Here is an 18239-nt window from a genome sequence, read left to right on the forward strand (position 1 = left end):
CCTGAGTCTATTGTTGGGACAATACAAATTAAGAAGCTGACTTCATTGAACCCTAGGTTAAGGATAGTAGATGGATTGTTTGATAAGGGTAATTGGGTCTGCGATGCTCATACCTCTTAAACTAGTTTAAATTTGTTTAAGAAATGGTTTGCAGAGAGGAAACTATTTGCTCCACATGCCAATATATGGAATTTTGACCTAGGAAAGTTAGTGGTTCCAAGTGTTTTAATGGATTATGATCTCCTTGAAGTTGTGGAAAAGAATTATGATCAAGCCACTAGGGTAGTGAGAAGAGTAGATGGTGAAATTATAATCACCATCAGTCCAGAAGAGATTAGGGAAGTTTTTCATTTAGGACCTCTCACTAGGTATCATGTGCCCATTAATTTGACAGATTTAGAAAAAGAATATATGTCTAAGAAGGACATAGTTAGACAAGGTGCATTGAAGGCCCACATTAGCAGAATTGGAACGCTACCAGTAATAACATCATCCTCAAAAGAACGTTTCAAGAAAACATGCTTCAATGCCAAGGTAGTAGAGATATATAGGACCCTATGCAAAGTTTTTGGAGAGGGTGAAGAAGATTTTATCCCTGTGAGTTTCATGTATATGTTTACTCAAATCTCCTCTTTCGGCATGGAAATAATTTTTGATTTTGCTTCTTACTTGGCCAATGAGATTCACAGTGGATTGGTTGGGATTGCTAAGGGCAAGGTGGAGAAGGTTTGGGGCCATTACTCTCTATTGATGCACATGTTTTTGTTTAAGGGGGTTACATACTTTGTTAAATAAATGGTTTTAAATGGAGAACAAGAAGGGGAAGCATTGCCAATTCAGTTATGGAGTGCAAATATGATTGGGGAAGTAGAAAATGCTAGCTTTGTTAGATTTGATAGGTACTTTGCCTCCAAAATGAGGTGCCTCATACTAAGGGACAATCCCAAGATCCCTAAGGCACTAATGCACCTTATTAGGCCTATGGATAAACCCCACAATTTGAAAGTTTCACATAATTGGGGAGACATTATCCCATATTCAATTTCAACTGTTATCAGAATTTATGGATTCAAAGGGACACCCCATGTACTACCTTACCAGGTGGCCCTAAAAGTAGGAGTAGCTAAATTCTTGTGGCAATTGGGAGGAGTAGAAGAAGATTTTTTGCACAAAAGGTGGAAGGGATCAATTTTTCCCACTTGCATAGTAGCCCACCAGTTTGTGATAACCAAGAAAGGATGGGTATCCCTTTACAAATTTTTGGATCAATATAAGATGGTTGTATCTCACCCTCATTTTTTTGATGCAGAGGGTTTCTTTAATTTGGCTCTTAGGGATAGGATCAATCTTTGTCGCATTGAACATGAATTTTATTTCCCTGAAGATGTAATAAGGAATGAGTACTCTCTGTAGGAGAAAGAGACAAAGAAAGAAAAATGGAGAGTCTATTCAAAAGTTTTGAATTTTATTAATTTTTTTGATGAAGATTATAGTCCTTTAAGTAATGTTGTAACTACTATAGATAAAGTGAATAAGCTTATGAATAAATTCTCTAAAATAATGGAGGTAATGAATGAGAAAAAGCAATATTTCATTAATTCTTTTCCAAATAATGCCAAGGAAATAATGAGGATATTGGGCTTCACTCCCAATATAGGGATAGGTCCATTAATTGTTCAAAGGAAGCCAAGATATACTATCATTCATGATCAAAGGCCCATGGTGAATAAAGGAAAATAGATAGTTGAATCTACTAGTGTCATTTTTAAAGAAAGGCATCCTAAACCTTCTCCTAAATGGAGAAAGATAATAAGGGAAGAGGAACCTCAAGATGAGGGTTACTCACCTTCCAAAACCCCTATGAGAATTGAGGAGGAGTGGCTCACTGATGAGCAGATTGAACGAATTGGATCACAAGGGGGATTTTTTGTTATGCAAGTAGAGATTGATGAAGGGAACCCCTAGGAGCCTCCTATGCCAAGTTTTGAGCTGACTATAGTAGATTTTAGGAGAAGGGAATTGGATCCAGTTTTGCAACAAGCCAATCAAAAAATTTTGTCTGATGACAGTTTTGTAAAGTCTAGGGCTTTCCATCAGTTTGCTTGGAGGGAAAACATTCACAATTTTGAGGAAAGATGTAAGAATGTGAAAGCAGCGCATCTAGAAATGGATGAAGCCTCCATTCAAAATAAAATAAAGGAACAAATGATTCAAGAGTTCTAAAATATAACCCTTGAGGAAGGGAGGTAGATGGTAAAGGCTGCAAATATTTTATTATTGCCCAATAGGGACATTGTTAATGCCTTGATTTCCAATTCTGTGTCAAATAATTTGGGATTGCAAGATCCAAATAAAAAAGAGTTCTTGAGAACTGCATTTAGTAATGACCAAGCTGCTCTTGTCATGTGGTCATCGAGAAGAGGATCCAGGGCTACTCCATCATAGACTGATGATTCAGGACTAATAGGGAATATCATTGTGAGGAGAGTTGTTGATACCTCACATGTACAGGCAGCCCACATGAATGTACATTACTCTCAATTTTCCTTGGCTACTGCAGAGAAGGAGGAAAAAGAAATGATTGAGTTGCAGAGCAAGTATGAGGTAGTTGTGGATGCCTACAATAAAGAGGTAAAGAGGAGAATTGAGCTTGAGATCAAGCTAATGGGGAGGTCCACAAGACCCAGAATAACATACCCTCGCCCCACAATTGAACCTTTTAAATCCACTCCCTTCATAGAAGTACTAGATACACCCCAAAGGCTAGAATATTATAGTGCTAAGGACTTTGAAGAAGAAAAGAATAAATTGTGGGCCTTACATGTGGATTTGAATGTGAAATATGAGGAAAATTTAAGAAAGACTCTTACATATTTGGGGGATAAAATTGAATGGCCACTAGTTTATGCTCAATTGGCTTGGCTGATTAGTATTTGGGATGAAATGAAAGCTAGTGATGAGGCTTTGAAGCCTATTGTAAATAAGTGGGTAAGAAGGAGGAAAGAGGTGACATTTTTGTGTTATTCTATTATAAAATTTTCATGTGATCAAATTGAGAAAACTTTTGATATTGTTTCTAATCTTACTAACTTTGACAATAAGAGAATTCATTTGCAAAGAATAATAGTTGGCTACTTAGATAAGTACAAGAGCCAAAAGTTTAGTTTTTTTCCTTGTGCCCTAGATAAGAAGAATAATTTGAAAAGCAAAGATGAATGGGCTAAGGAGCTTGATGATTTATTTTGTTTAAGAATGAATCAAGTTATCAATGAAATAGGGCATGCATGGTGGGCTACAACAACTGAAGAAATAGTGAAAGCCCAAATATTCTTTGATTCTTTGAAACAAAATTTTGTTACTATTGATAATGAGGCTGAGTATGTGCTCAAGAGGCAGAGTGATATTTTGCAATTCAATTGGCTAGATGACACACTATTTAACAAGTGGATGGCAAAAATAGCTCTTGATGAAAAATTTGAGGAAGTAGAAATAGACAGTGATGAGGTGCAGGGTGATGAGATCCAAATCATTGACACCATCACTACACAAGGCCAACAAGGAGAAGAAGACAAGAATGCTCAGTCACTTTCAGTTACAGGCCTGGGCCCACAGGACACTAATACAACCAAAGAAGAGGGAAAAGTAGAATTTATTCCCACCATACAAGATAAAGATGGTGAAAATCCATAGGTGGAGACTAACTTGCAATCATCAAAACAAACTTCATCATTGGTTAGTTTGGCAGTTGCATACAAAGAGGGATCAAAATAGTAGCCAAATCAACAACAATAGAGAATGTGATAGAAGTGGACCAACCAAAAGGAATTTTTGATCTAGACATCTTCTGTTACCCAAATTTTTATCATTTTATGATAGGTGTATGTAACTATCTCTTGTAAAGGACACCTATCAATTTCTCTTAGCCTGTAGCTTGTTGCATCTCACATTATATAAGTGAGATTCCAAGGGTAGAGAATGGTTTGATTTCTAATGCTCTAAGTGGTAAACTTAGTGTATTTTTGGTCCAATGTTTGAAAGGGTCTTATGATGTATTTTCTCTATTAGTTCCTAAGAATACATTAATATAGAATGATCTCTATGTTTCTTCCTAAGGTCATTCTAAGTTTACTACAAATGTATACAATTTTCAAAGAAAATGAATACAAATTATGAGTTGTCCCCATATCAATTCTTTCTAAATTTTGTCTCCTTTTGGTTACCTAGTTATCTTGATATTGTATGAGTAAAAGCTTGTGCAATTGAATGCAATCCATTTAGGTTGTATATCTATTCATCACTGCTATTAGTGCAATGGATTAATTAAAAGCTTTGATGAATTTGATAAGGTTGTTGTAGTAATAGGAAAGATGCTTAGAATGATAAATTCTAATAAGAATTGCTAATAATGTTTGTTGTAAGGCAACAAATTAGATCTATGGATTTGTAGTAGACTCGAAACCCTAATGGATTAGGCACTGGTCAAGTTGATTCAACTAGAAGAGAAGTATGTCAAATAGTTTTCAAATGTAGAATTATAATCAAATTTACTTTTATTTCCCAAAGATCTTCAAATTTGGTCGATACTTGTTTGCATGGAATGTTTTAGCTTCAGTTAGCCACTATTGTTGAGAACACATGCAAATCTATAGAAGAATTATGGCCAGATCTGTTATACGGGATGTGATTATCAAAATGTCAAAATTATGCATGTAGTTGAGAATTTGATATGAGAATTAGAATGAAACTAAAGTAATTCTCTTACAGTGTTTTTCAGTCTTGAATCATCCCTGGGTATACCCACCCTAGTTTTGCAGAGCCTAAAGAGTAGAAAACTACCCTTGGTTTCGTTAAAGTTGGGTTCAAATGGGTTGCACATATAATTGTTAATAGGAATTGGCTAATCCTTAGGTTGTGTGAGTAATATCATTTTGGTATTGAGCATTTTTTTGTTCAGTAGTTTTAAAACACCAACAAAATGGCGACTCTACTGGGGAGTTGTCCAACACATCTGTGAAAAGTACTATAGTTTCTTTGGTCCTATTATGTACATGTGTGTCAGATTATCTAAGTTTTTCCCATCATCATAAGGGGATATTTTAGTGAAAAACCTTGAGAATTTAAACAAACAATAGCCAAAATACCACAGCGACACACTAACATATCTAGTTTCTCCAAGTGTCTTATCTAACAAGCAAGAGTTGCAATCATACAATATCAGTGCTTGGTCCATGTATATAAGATATTTTCTACTTTTGTTTTTCCTCAAAGTTAGGAGTAATTGTAATTGTGTATTTTCCCAAAAATAAGGGTGGTGACTCAGTCAAGGTTTTGAAGCTAGTGCTTATTTAATAAAATGGCTAACAAAAGAAAAAACACAAGAGCTTACGCAAGAGCTCATCCTAGTGAATAAATGTATATTGATTTACCTAAAGGTGGTAGGAAGAACCTAAATAAGAAAAGGACATATCTAAATCCCACTTGGAAACACAGAGGTAGTGTATTTGTCAATTCCCAGTATCAACCAATGATAGGGAGAGAGTCTTCTTCACTCAGCTCTAAATCATAAACCACAAGACTCTTAGGAGGGATATTTACTACCCCAGTACTAGATCAAGGAGCATATCAAGATAAAGATATGTCACCAATAGGGAATATATCCCCTAAACCAAATCTCATAGCTGAAATGCATTGTAGGTTAGGACTCAGAAGTTCTTTTGGAGATCCCTCTCATCCTAAAATAGTCCCATATAAAGAACCAAATCTTATAGATCTGAATGACCCTACTAATTCATAAGCTACTTCTGTAGATCTTATAGAGGTACAATCAGAGATAGGATTTCTAAAAAAATGGGTTGCTGAAGAAGAAGCTAAGCGCATTCATCTTGAAAAAGAGGAGTAAGCCACCTTGGATGCCTTAATAGAAAGAGATGCTTTACTAAGAAGGATGGCTACCTTGAAAGAATAGAACAAAAGGTTAGAAGAGAATACCACAACTCTCCACACTGATGTATTTGGAGATGTAGATAGTCTGAGAGTTAAAGTTCAAGAACAAGAAAAATGCCTGAATCAAAAGCAAGAACCAATTATTGCTCAAGTCCAAGATTATAAACCTATCCAATTAAATCCTGTAGAACCCATTGTGAAAGTTGCAGACAAAGGAAAGGGTAAAGTTATAGGAGTCTAGATAAATGAACCTCAAGGTCAACCAAGAAAACCCACAAAACCTTCTATGTCAAAGTTAGATTTAGACCTAGAAAAGGCTAGAAAAGAGAAGGAAGGTCTTGCAAAAGAGCTTGAGAAGGTGGAGAATGAAGTTCAAGGTGCAGAAACTAGGAGAAAAATTCAATTTATTAAGACTAATTCTACATTGTCCTCATGGTCAAATTTATCCCTCCCAGCTTCAGCTTCTATACCTCCCTCTAGACCAATAGTTTCAATGCAAGGAATATCGCAGTTTGCTCTTGCCTCATCATCCACCACTTATACTCAAGTCCCTATTGTCCAACCTCAACAATCCCAAGTTGCTCCTCTAAACCAAGCTAACATAGCGAGTACCTCAAATGTTCTTGGTTTCCAAAAGAAACCTATATAGCTAGAAAAGTATAGACAAATATCATTTGCTGGTATTCCTAGTGCTCCACATCCCATATTGTTTGATTTAAGAGACAAAGTGGTTAAGTTTTTTGGGAATAATGTTGTTATTCGTGAAGAACATTTGAGAATTTTCATAGATATGTTAAATTATTATGAAGTTGAACATGAAGATGTGGTCATGAATTTGTTTGTTCATTCACTAACTACGGATGCAAGGGATTGGTTCAGAAGGCTACCTGATGATAGTATTAGCTCATAGAGTGATTTGAAGAAGTTATTCAAAGAACACTATGGAGATAGCACCAATGTTGGATTTGTGTTAAATGAATTCAACAATATCAAGAAGAATCCTAATGAGTCCACATTTAACTTCAATGTAAGATTTTAGAAAGGTATGTACAAACTATTTGAAGTTATGAGGTTGAATGAGGATGTTTGTCTCACAACATATTTCAATGCTTTTGATAGCAAAATGGCTTATCAATTGAGGGATAAGGATCCCAAAACTTTAAGGGATGCCTAAAAAGTTGCAGTAAATATAGAGAATAATAGGAAGGCGTCTAGAAAACTAAGTAGGAGGGATGATCCAAAGCTTTTTAATCCCATGAATAGTAACAAAAGGGAGGGTGATAAAACTCTTGCAGGAAAAAAGCCAGAAGAACCTACAATAGGCCAGGTATTGGAATTGCTTAAAAACATGAATCCCACTAGTTTTAATAAGCCAAATATTGTTGAGAAAACTCTTGTGAATAATAGTAACTTCAATAGATAGCCTACAATTCAAAATTACCCTTATACTACCCAATGAAAGGATGGCAAGCCAATCCCTAACCAGACTCAAAATGTAAAGGATAAGGGTACACCAGACCCTCTGCAAAGAAGTTCAGTAAATATGAATGATAATGTGCCATGGTGCATTATTTGTCAATCACCCCATTCAGCAGAATATTGTGTGGTTGCTTAGTCATTTGTTTATGATCATAGTTTACAAACTAAGGAGGATGAAGAAGAAAAGATTCATGATGATGTAAGTTGTAATATGGTAAGCATGTGTAGTGACTGTGTTGATTCTGATTTAGAAGAAATAGAAAGTGATTTGGAGAATAAGAAAATTTCTTATCAATTACATCATCAACAAGTTTTTTCAGACAATGAAGGTTCTGATGAAGATCAAGTATATGTTACATCTTCTGTAGTGGGTCATGTAAGTTTAAGAATGCCTTCCAAGGAAGAAATTTATAGGATCACTATAGAAATGATTTCCCAAGTGCACAGCAACTATAATTTGAGAAACAAAATAGTTAACAATGAAACTGGAAAGCCTTATGGTATATTCATAAAAGATATCACACATAAGATGAAAGACGAAGATAAGAAGGCTAGTATAGAGACAATCAAGGCTAAAGATATTAAAACTAAGAAGTGGGAACCTAAGAAGAAAATGCAATTCCAAGCTAATGAGACATCAAAAGAAATTGTGCAAGAGAAGGGATCAGGATCTGATAATTTCAAGAAAATAGCAATCCCTATTGCTTAGAAGGCTCCTAGTCCAAGTATGATTGTTAAACCTACTATGTCTGAGCCAATTGAAATGATATCCATGTTGTCCCAAATCACTATTAAGGTACCTTTGTCTAAACTCTTTAGAATTGAAGAACATAAGAATAAAGCCTTGTCATGGTTGGGAGGGATAGGAACTAGCAATAACAATGTAGAACAAAGTGTTACTCAGCAAACTCCCTTAGTAATAGAGGATAGTGGTATAATGTCCCAAATTCCTCAAATTTTTTTGGATGACTCATCAATAGCATACATAGAAAATATTGACCCATTCTTTCTCATTCTAATTATAAAAGGGAAAACCTTAAAAAATTGCATGATAGACTCAGAAGCCTCTAACACCATAATGCCTTTCAAAATAATTGAAGCCACAGGGTTGAAAGTAGATACTAAGCAGGGAAGATGTAAAGGTATGGATGCTAGGGAAGTCCCAGTCATAGGTACTATAAATGCTTTTCCATTTAAACTAGATGCATATCCTAAGGTAGAGCTGACCATGTTAGTCCTTGTAGTTGATATAACTCCACACTATGGAATGTTGCTTTCTAGAAAATGGAGTGTTGCTATGGGAGGTAGCCTGCAATGTGACTTAACTTATGCAACTTTTCACATAGGTGATAAGGTTGTGAAAGTAGACAGAGAGCCAAGGGTTAGTCACATCTTGGGTGAAGAAATTGAAAAAGATGCTACTTGCTTTTAGACACTAGTGTGAATGCATTCAGAGCTGAATTTATTATCCAAGAAGTTGAGAATTTTCCTACTATAATAGAACATGAAGTTGAGTGTTGTATGAATTCACCAAAGTTATGGACAATGTTCTTTGATGGGGCTAATTCTAAATAAGGTGCGGGGGTAGGGATAGTTTTTGTATCTCTTGAGAAAAACACTTTTAGATACTCTTTTACATTAATCTACTCATGCACCAACAATATAGATGAGTATGAAGCCTTGATGTTAGGACTAAAAGTGGCTGCACATCGTGGGATCAAGAAGTTACATGTTATGGGTGATTCAAAATTAATTATCTCACAAGTAAGGGGAACATATGCTTCTAAGAACACAAGGATAAAATAGTATAGAAATGTTGTGTGGGATCAAATTGAATTCTTTGAAGCATTTGGTATATCATGGAGGGATAGAACTCAAAATAAGGGCTAATTTATTAGAAAATGTAGCAATCAAACCTAAGGAGATATCATTTGTAGGAATTTCTCAAATTAAAATACAGAGCAGACCTTCGATACCTGACAATATTGAAAATTGGCAAGTCTTTGAAGATGACAAAGACATTGTAATTTTTTTGTTAAATGAAGACATATACCATGGTCAAGAAATGGATTGCAATGATTTAATTGAAATTATAGATGGTAAGGAAACCATTTTTGGAGAGGATATTATGCAGTTGAAAACCAACAAGGTTCTAAAAGGGTTAGTGGTTTTGGAAAATATTTTTGATAAGAAGGATAGAGTAAAACCAGAAGTTAAGGACCCTAAGCCTCAAGAATTAGAAGAGATGAACCTTGGTACTGATGAAGCTCCCAAGAAAGTTTATATTGGCCAAAATCTTCTTCCTAAAATTAGAAAACCATTGATTGAATTTCTTAGGAAATATAGACATGTTTTTGCATGATCTTACGATGACCTTAAAGCATATAGGAAAGATCTATTCCAACATGTCATACCACTAAAGGATAATGTAAAACCTTTCAGATAGAAACAGAGGCCAGTAAACCCTACCCTAGCTCCCAAAATGTAAGAAGAGTTGATAAAGTTAAGGGATGGTAGGATAATCAAACCAATTAGACATTCCACTTGGGTTTCAAATCTGGTGTCTATCAAAAAGAAAAATGGAGATATAAGATAATGTGTGGATTTCAAAAATTTGAATATTGCATCCTTGAAGGATAATTATGGATTACCAAATATGGAAGCCATGTTGCAGCAAGTAACTGGTTCAGAGCTAATGTCTATGATGGATGGTTTCTCTAGGTACAACCAAGTCCTGGTAAAGGAAAAGGAACAATTTAAGACAACCTTCACAACCCCATCGGAAACCTATGTATATGTAAGGATTCCATTTGGCTTGATCAATGTAGGAGCTACTTTCCAAAGAGCCATTGATGTGGCATTTCATGATTATATCAACAAATTTATGGTTTTTTACCAAGATGACCTCATAGCTTATTCTAAAAAGGTTGAAGATCATTGTAGGCATTTGGAGAAAAAATTTATCAAAGCCTTGGAATATGGAGTATCATTGAACCCAAAGAAATGTACATTTGGGCTGACATAAGGTAGGTTACTAGGGCATATAATGTCTAAGGATGGGGTGAAGATAGATTCTGATAGAGTAGCAGCTATTGATAAAGTCCCCAAGCCAAAGAATATAAAAAGAATTCAATCTTTCTTTGGCCAAGTTAATTTTCTAAGAAGGTTTGTTACTAACTTTGCTAAAATTAGTAGACCTATCTCAAAGATGCTCAAGAAAGGAGCTACCATAGATTGGAATGGTGAGCCTTCACAAGCATTCCAAGATATTAAAATTGCAATAAAAAATGCTCCAATCCTTAGAACCCCATATTACACAAAGCCTATGCACATTTTTTCTTTTGCATCCTTTCACACTGTAGCCACAGTCTTATTGCAAAAAAATGAAGAAGGATATGAACAACCCATTGCCTTTTTCAGAAAGTCACTGCAACCTGCTGTAAGGCATATGCTTTAGTAAAGGTTGTTAAGGCTTTCAGATGCTACTTGATAGGTTCTATTGTCATTGCATTTGTGCCTAGTGTCGTTGTCAAAGACATATTTTCTCAGCAAGAGGTGTCAGGGAGAAGATGTAAATGGATCAACAGGATCCAAGAATTTAATATTTAAATATAGATAACTATGTTGGTAAGAGGTCAAGGTTTAACTAAACTCATGGCTGAATCTAATTTAGATGCCAATTAGATAAATGTGGTAGTTGATGACCTTAGATCTTACTTATGTGGCATGGATCATTGTGATTGGTATGTTAATGTTATCTAGTATCTTCAACACATGGAAGCTCCTTCCCATTTGGCTAAAAATGAAAAGAGGAGTACTAAATTCCAAGCCATCAAATACATAATTTTCAAAGACAATCTATGGTAGAGAAATTTTGAGGGAGTATTACTGAAATTTATTGATCAAGAAAAGACAAGAGAAGTCTTAAATGAAATGCATGCTGGAGTTTGTGGAGGACACTATATGGCCAAGACCAATACACATAAAGGTGATGAGAGCTGGATTTTGGTGGCCCTCTCTTTTCAAGGATGCCTAAATCATGATTAGGAAATGTGATGCTTGCCAAAGATTTTTTGGGAAAATGAGATTCTCAGGTAATACTCCATTAAAGCCAGTTGAGATTCAGGCACCTTTTCAACAATGGGGCATGGATTTCATAGGTGAAGTCTCTCACAAATCTAGCACTAGCTATTCTTGGATTCTAATTGCTACTGACTACTTCATAAAGTGGGTAGAGGCTATCCCCACAAGAAATGTAACAAGTAAAGTTGTCAACAATTTCTTGCTAAATAACATTATTTCTAGATTTGGTTGTCCTCAAAAGATTGTAACAGAAACACAATGTGTTTTAGATCTGAAGAATTCAAGAAATTTTGTGACAAATATGGAATCACTAGATCAACATCTTCCCCATATCATCCACAAGGGAATGGACAAGCTGAATCCACAAATAAGAGTTTGTTGAAAATAATAAAAAAGACATTGGATGATAATAAGAAAGCCTGGGATTCTAAATTACAATTAGCCATATGGGCTGATAGGGTGACTGTTAAAAGGGCTATTGGTGTGGCACCATTTGATCTGGTATACAAAATTTAGGCCAGGATGCCTCAAAATAACTTGGTAGGACTCTATAATTACATTCAATTATATGATGAAGATATTACTAATGGCATGCAAGAAAGGCTGGATGAGCTTGTAGGATTAGCAGAGACTAGAAGAGAAGCATCTCTCAAGAACCAAAGGTTGCAACTACAAGTTAAGACACTCTATGATAAAAGGACAGTAAGCAAGAAGTTTAAAGATGGAGATATAGTCTTAATGTGGAATGCCATAATTGAGGATAAAGGAAAACATGGCAAATTTTATCCTATATCATTAGGTCCTTATCTAGTTGAAAATTCATGGGGAGAATGCTCCTATATTCTTAAAGATTTATCAGGCAACATTCTTGAACTGCCAGTTCATGGATAGTTTTTGAAGAGGTATTTCTGCTGAAATACTTGTTTTTCCATGAGCAGTAGTTTAGGGTTTTTCTGTATATGTGTAAATCCTTTTGTCTCTGTATAGTTTCTTATGCATAGTTTTCTTGTGTGTGTTATTCTCTTTGTAGTGGTTAGTTTGTAGGAAGCCTAGTTGGTTTGCTTCTCCCAAAAAATTTTGAGCCCTTATTTGAATCTCGAGAATTCAATGTTCCCAGATAGAGCCACTGTTGGTATGATTTTTCACATGAAAAATTTTCATTTTTCTAGGTACAAAAATTAGATTGGAATCCATTAATGGTGGATAGGGGTTCTAGTTTAATCATCCATTTGTTAGCTTTTGAAAGTACTTGTTAAAACCCTATGTCTTATTCCTTTTAAAAACTCTAGGGTGCAAAATCCTTTTTAAAAAGGGGAGCTTTGGCTAATATTCTATTTTTCGTGCCCTCGAGATAGTCTTTCTCTCATGATTCCTCACCACTATAGAAAGATGTGCACTTTTTATGCATAGTGAAGTAGCGAGTATCAGAAATTTTAAAAGAACGAGATCGTAAAATGAAGGGATGGCAGTTGGGGATTTGTGTTATGGCCAAATTTTTAGTCATGTGCACCTTGTTAGTACCATTAGGCAAGAAAAGGGGCCTAGTAAAAAGTAACCAAAAAAATGGCATCGAAATGTGGTTTTTTTTTATGCCTCACTATCTCGCTATCGAAAAAATAAGCATTTCACCATTAGTGAAGTAGCAAGTAGTCGATAGATCAAAAAACACGATGACCTTCAAGTTTCTTGATAATCATAATTTGTCCAAGTGGCATGGTGAGTAATAATTTCTATTGTCAAAAGTAGTTAATAAAGGTGATGGTGATTTGATTAGTTTTTATTCTTTCGGCACCGAGTTTTGTTAAAATCACCGGAGCTCGTTACCTTGCTATCAGAAATTTTTGGCATCTCACCGTTAGCAACATAGTGAGGCACCTTTAAATGAATACATGGTAGGACCTCAAGAAACATGGAAAGATGACTAAGATTAAAGATAGGTTTTACTTATTGCTAGCAGTGCAGAATTTCCTGCGTCATTAGTGCCCCAGACCCACCACTCATTTATAAAGCATATAAGGAATTTCGATTGTCAAATCAAACTTGAATCAAAAATCCTCGCTATCTCACTATGGAAAGTTGCAAGTTGTTTACTCTATGTGACATAGTGAGTATGGGACCAACCACTATTTGTATCAGAAGGATTTATGGAAGCCGTTGGAAGGCAAAGCTAGGAATCAGGGAACTATGTCAAATGATGAATGGGATCTTTTGGATAGAAAGGCACTTGGAAGCATTTGATTATTCCTAGCACCATTGGTGGCATTTAATATTACAAAAGAAAAGATGACAAAATAATTGATGAAAACCTTAGCGACACTGTATGAAAAACCCTCCACTTCAAACAAGGTATTTCTCATGGAGCATTTATTTAATATGAAAATGGCAGAAGGTGGATCTGTTGCAGATCATTTAAATGAGTTTAATACTATTACTAGTCAGTTATCTTTTGTAGGTATCAATTTTGATGAAGAAATTAGGGCTCTCTCAATTTTGTGTTCTTTGCTTGAAAGCTGGAATGGCTTGGTAATGGTTGTGAGTAATTCTATTCTTGGATCTAGTACCCTAAAATATGATGATGTGATCGATGTTATTTTAAGTGAGGAAACTCGTAGGAAAACCTTAGGTGGATCTACATCAGGAAGTGCTTTGAATGCACAAAGCAGGGGCAGAACGACTGAGAGAGGAAGTAATTCTAGAAATCATGGGAAATCAAGAGGAAAGTCAAAGGGGAAGATGTCTCAATCGAGAGGACTAAAAAATTGTTGGTACTATGGGAAACCAGGGCACAAAAATAAAGATTGCTGGAATTGAAAGAAAAATGGAGATAAATTAGATGGAGACAAGGAGGCAAATGTGGTAAGTAACAAATCTGAAGAGGATGCTTTGCTTCTATCTTTAGAAAGTGTTGATTATTCATGGGTATTAGATTCTAGTTCTTCATTTCATGCTACACCTCATAGAGGTTATTTCATTGATTATGTCTAAGGGGATTTTGGGCTTGTTTATTTGGGGGATAATGAACCCTGTCAGATTGTTGGAAAGGGTAAAATTAAGATTAAGTTGCAGAATGGGAATCATTGGCTACTACATGAGGTAAGACATGTTCTAAGGATGAGTAGGAATTTAGTTTCAGTAGGGAAACTTGGTGATGAGGGTTGTGTAGTTACTTTTAATGATAAAAATTGGAAGGTTTCAAAAGCTTCCCTTGTAGTAGCAAAAGGTGTGAAAGTAGGCACCTTATATCTTTGTATAGGTCATATTGTTCCCTCTACTTTGATTGTTTCAGAGAAAAATGAATGTTCACGAACAATTGTTGCAGTTGAGCAAGGAGAACAAATAGCTACTGTAGATTCTGATACGGCATTGGGGCACAACAGACTTGGGCACATGAGTGAGAAAGGTATGAAAGTAATTCATTCAAAGAAATTTTTACCAGGTCTGAAATGTGTTAATATGGATTTTTGTGAAAGTTGTGTGTATGGAAAATAAAAGAGAGTGAGTTTTGCAAAGATTGGGAAGGAAAACAAAAAGGAGAAATTAGAGCTTGTGCATACAGATGTATGGGGACCGACTCAGGTATCTTCCCTTGGTGGCTCTCATTATTATGTTACATTTATTGATGATGCAACTAGAAAAGTATGGGTTTATTTTCTTAGATAGAAATTTGATGTATTTCAAACTTTTAAGAAATGGAAATGCTTGGTTGAAAATGAGACTGGTAAGAAATTAAAATGTCTCAGATATGATAATGGTGGTGAGTATTGCAGTCATGAATTTGAAGATTATTTCTCCACTAATGGTATTTGTAGATAGAAAACTATTCCAAGGACTCCACAGAAAAATGGAGTGGCCAAACACATGAACAGGACTATAATGGAGCGCACAAGGAGCATGAGTTTGCATGCTAGGTTGCCCTTATACATGTGGGTGGAGGCTGTCAATACTACTGTATATTTGATTAAAAGAGGTCCCTCTACTCCTTTGGGCTATGGTATTCCAAAGGAGGCATGGACTAGTAAGAAGGTGAGTTATTCTTTTCTCAAAACCTTCAGTTGTGAAGCATTTGCTCACATAGATTCTGAAAATAGAACCAAGCTAGAAGCTAAGTCAAAGAAATGTGTATTTGTTGGATATGGCATTAATGAATTTGGTTATAGGCTTTGGGATTTTGAAAATCAAAAAATTGTAAGAAGTAGGGATGTCATATTCAATGAGAAAGTGTTGTACAAAGATCTGTTGCAGCAACATGAGAAGAAAGAAGATGATTATGTAGTGTTGGATGATACTCCAAAAGATGATGTTCTAGTCATTTCTCGTGATGTGCAACAACCACAAAAACAAATACCACACACATCGGTGAATGTTAGATGGTCAACAAGGAAAATTAGACCTCCACAAAGATTTTTTCCCTCTTTGTATTCTATTTTACTTACTGATGCTGGTGGACCTAAAAGTTATGATGAAGTTGTGCAGGTGGATACTAAGATTCAGTGGGAGTTTGCAATGAAAGATGAAATGGACTCTTTGAATAAGACACGGGATTTATGCAAGTTGCCTACAGGTAAAAAGGCTTTATAGAATAAGTGAGTTTATAGTTTGAAAGAAGAGGAAGGAGGTAAGAAAAGATTTAAAGCCAAGTTAGTTGTAAAAGGATTTGCATAGAAAAAGGGAATTGATTTTGATGAAATATTTTCTCCTGTTGTTAAAATGACTTCTATTCATATAGTTTTAAGTCTTGTGGCTACTAAAGATTTGAATTTAGAGTAGCTTGATGTTAAAATAGCCTTTCTTCATGGTGATTTGGATGAAGAAGTATATATGGCTTAGCTACAGGGTTTTAAGGTCAAAGGTAAGGAGAACTTAGTGTGCAAATTGGAGAAAAGTTTATATGGCTTAAAGCAAGCACCTCGGCAATGGTATCTGAAATTTGATAGTTTTATGCATGAGCATGGATATAATAGGTGTCATTCAGATTACTGTGTTTATTTTAAGAGGTTGGATGATGATAGCTACATTATTTTATGTTTATATGTTGATGATATGCTTGTAGTTGGGTCTAACATGGATCATATTAAGGGGCTAAAATGCCAGTTAGCACATGCATTTTCTATGAAGGATTTGGGGGCAGCAAAACAAATCCTTGGTATGAAGATTTCCAAAGATAGAAAAAATAGAACATTGACACTATCTCAAGTTGATTATGTTGAGAAGGTGTTACAACATTTCTCTATGGAGAATGCTAAAACTGTCAGAACACGTTTACCTGGTCATTTGAAATTGACTAAGGAGATGTGTCCTAAGACATAGGAAGAGGAGGATAAGATGTCCAAGGTATCCTATGCTTCAGCTGTAGGAAGCTTGATGTATGCTATGGTATGCACTAGGCCAGATATTGCATATGCAGTGGGAGTCGTTAGCAGGTATATGAGTCATCCAAGAATTGAGCATTGGAATGCAGTCAAATGGATTCTCAGATATTTGAGAGGCACATCCAATAAGTGTTTACATTTTGGGGGCTCTATTACTAATTTATAGGGCTATGTTGACTCAGATTTGGAAGGGGATATTGATACTAGGTGGAGTACTACAGGTTATGTATTTACTATTGGTGGGGCAGCCATGAGGTCGGTTTCTAGGTTACAAAAGATTAATGCTCTATCCACTATAGAGGCAAAGTGTGTTGCTACTAAAGAGGAAACCAAGGAGATGATATGGCTTTTGTTCTTTTTGGAAGAATTGGGACATCCTCAGAAGGATAATTATTTGTTCATAGATAGTCAGAGTTCCATTCATCTTGCCAAGAATTCAGCTCTACATTCTAAGACCAAACACATATAGTTGTGGTACCATTTCATTCGGTCAATTTTGGAGGATGGATAGTTAAAGCTGGAGAAGATACATACAAATGACAATCTAGCAGATATGTTGACAAAGGTTGTAACAAGGGAGAAGCTAAACTCCTCTTTAGCTTTGGTTGGTCTTCTAGACTGAACATGAATAAAAGAATAGTAGAGTCCAGGATGGTTTGATCCAGTGGGAGCCCCATGTGGTAGTGCTATTGCTATAAGATCAATCTCCAAGTGGGAGAGTATTGTTGTTTAGTGTGGAGCCTAATCAGTCCCCAAGTGGGAGATTCTTAGATTGTGGTGACTAATCAGGAAAGTACTGTACATACTCCATAATTCTTACGGGTTTAGGGCATTGCCCTAGAAAAAAAATTAGGCCCTATTTTATCGAGATTTTGGGCCGAAATGTAATTATTAATTATAACCCTAAAATGGAATAAAATACTTGTATAAAAGGGTTTAGGGTTAGGTATTTTTCATTATGATGTGATACAAAATTGGTTCTTGTGACGGTATTGAGCTATAAGGGATTACGGATTGTAATCAGGTTGTAATCACTGGATTGTAATAAGATCGTACTTGTTGTTTGGTGGATGTAGCCCAAGGATTGGGTGAACCACATTAAATCTTGGTGCCTTGTGTTCATTTCTGTGTGATCTATTATTTTTTCTGTTATTGGTTATATTTGCATGTAGTTTTTTATTTCTGTCTGTGGTTTAATCCTAACAGTTGGCTACTTAGATAAGTACAAGAGCCAAAAGTTTAGTATTTTTCCTTGTGCCCTAGATAAGAAGAATAATTTGAAAAGAAAAGATGAATGGGCTAAGGAGCTCAATGATTTATTTTGTTTAAGAATGAATCAAGTTATCAATGAAATAGGGCATACAT

Source organism: Cupressus sempervirens, chromosome 3 (assembly GCF_028749045.1).
Source record: "Cupressus sempervirens isolate cs-2001-9-10 chromosome 3, ASM2874904v1, whole genome shotgun sequence".
In the NCBI taxonomy this organism is placed as follows: domain Eukaryota; kingdom Viridiplantae; phylum Streptophyta; class Pinopsida; order Cupressales; family Cupressaceae; genus Cupressus; species Cupressus sempervirens.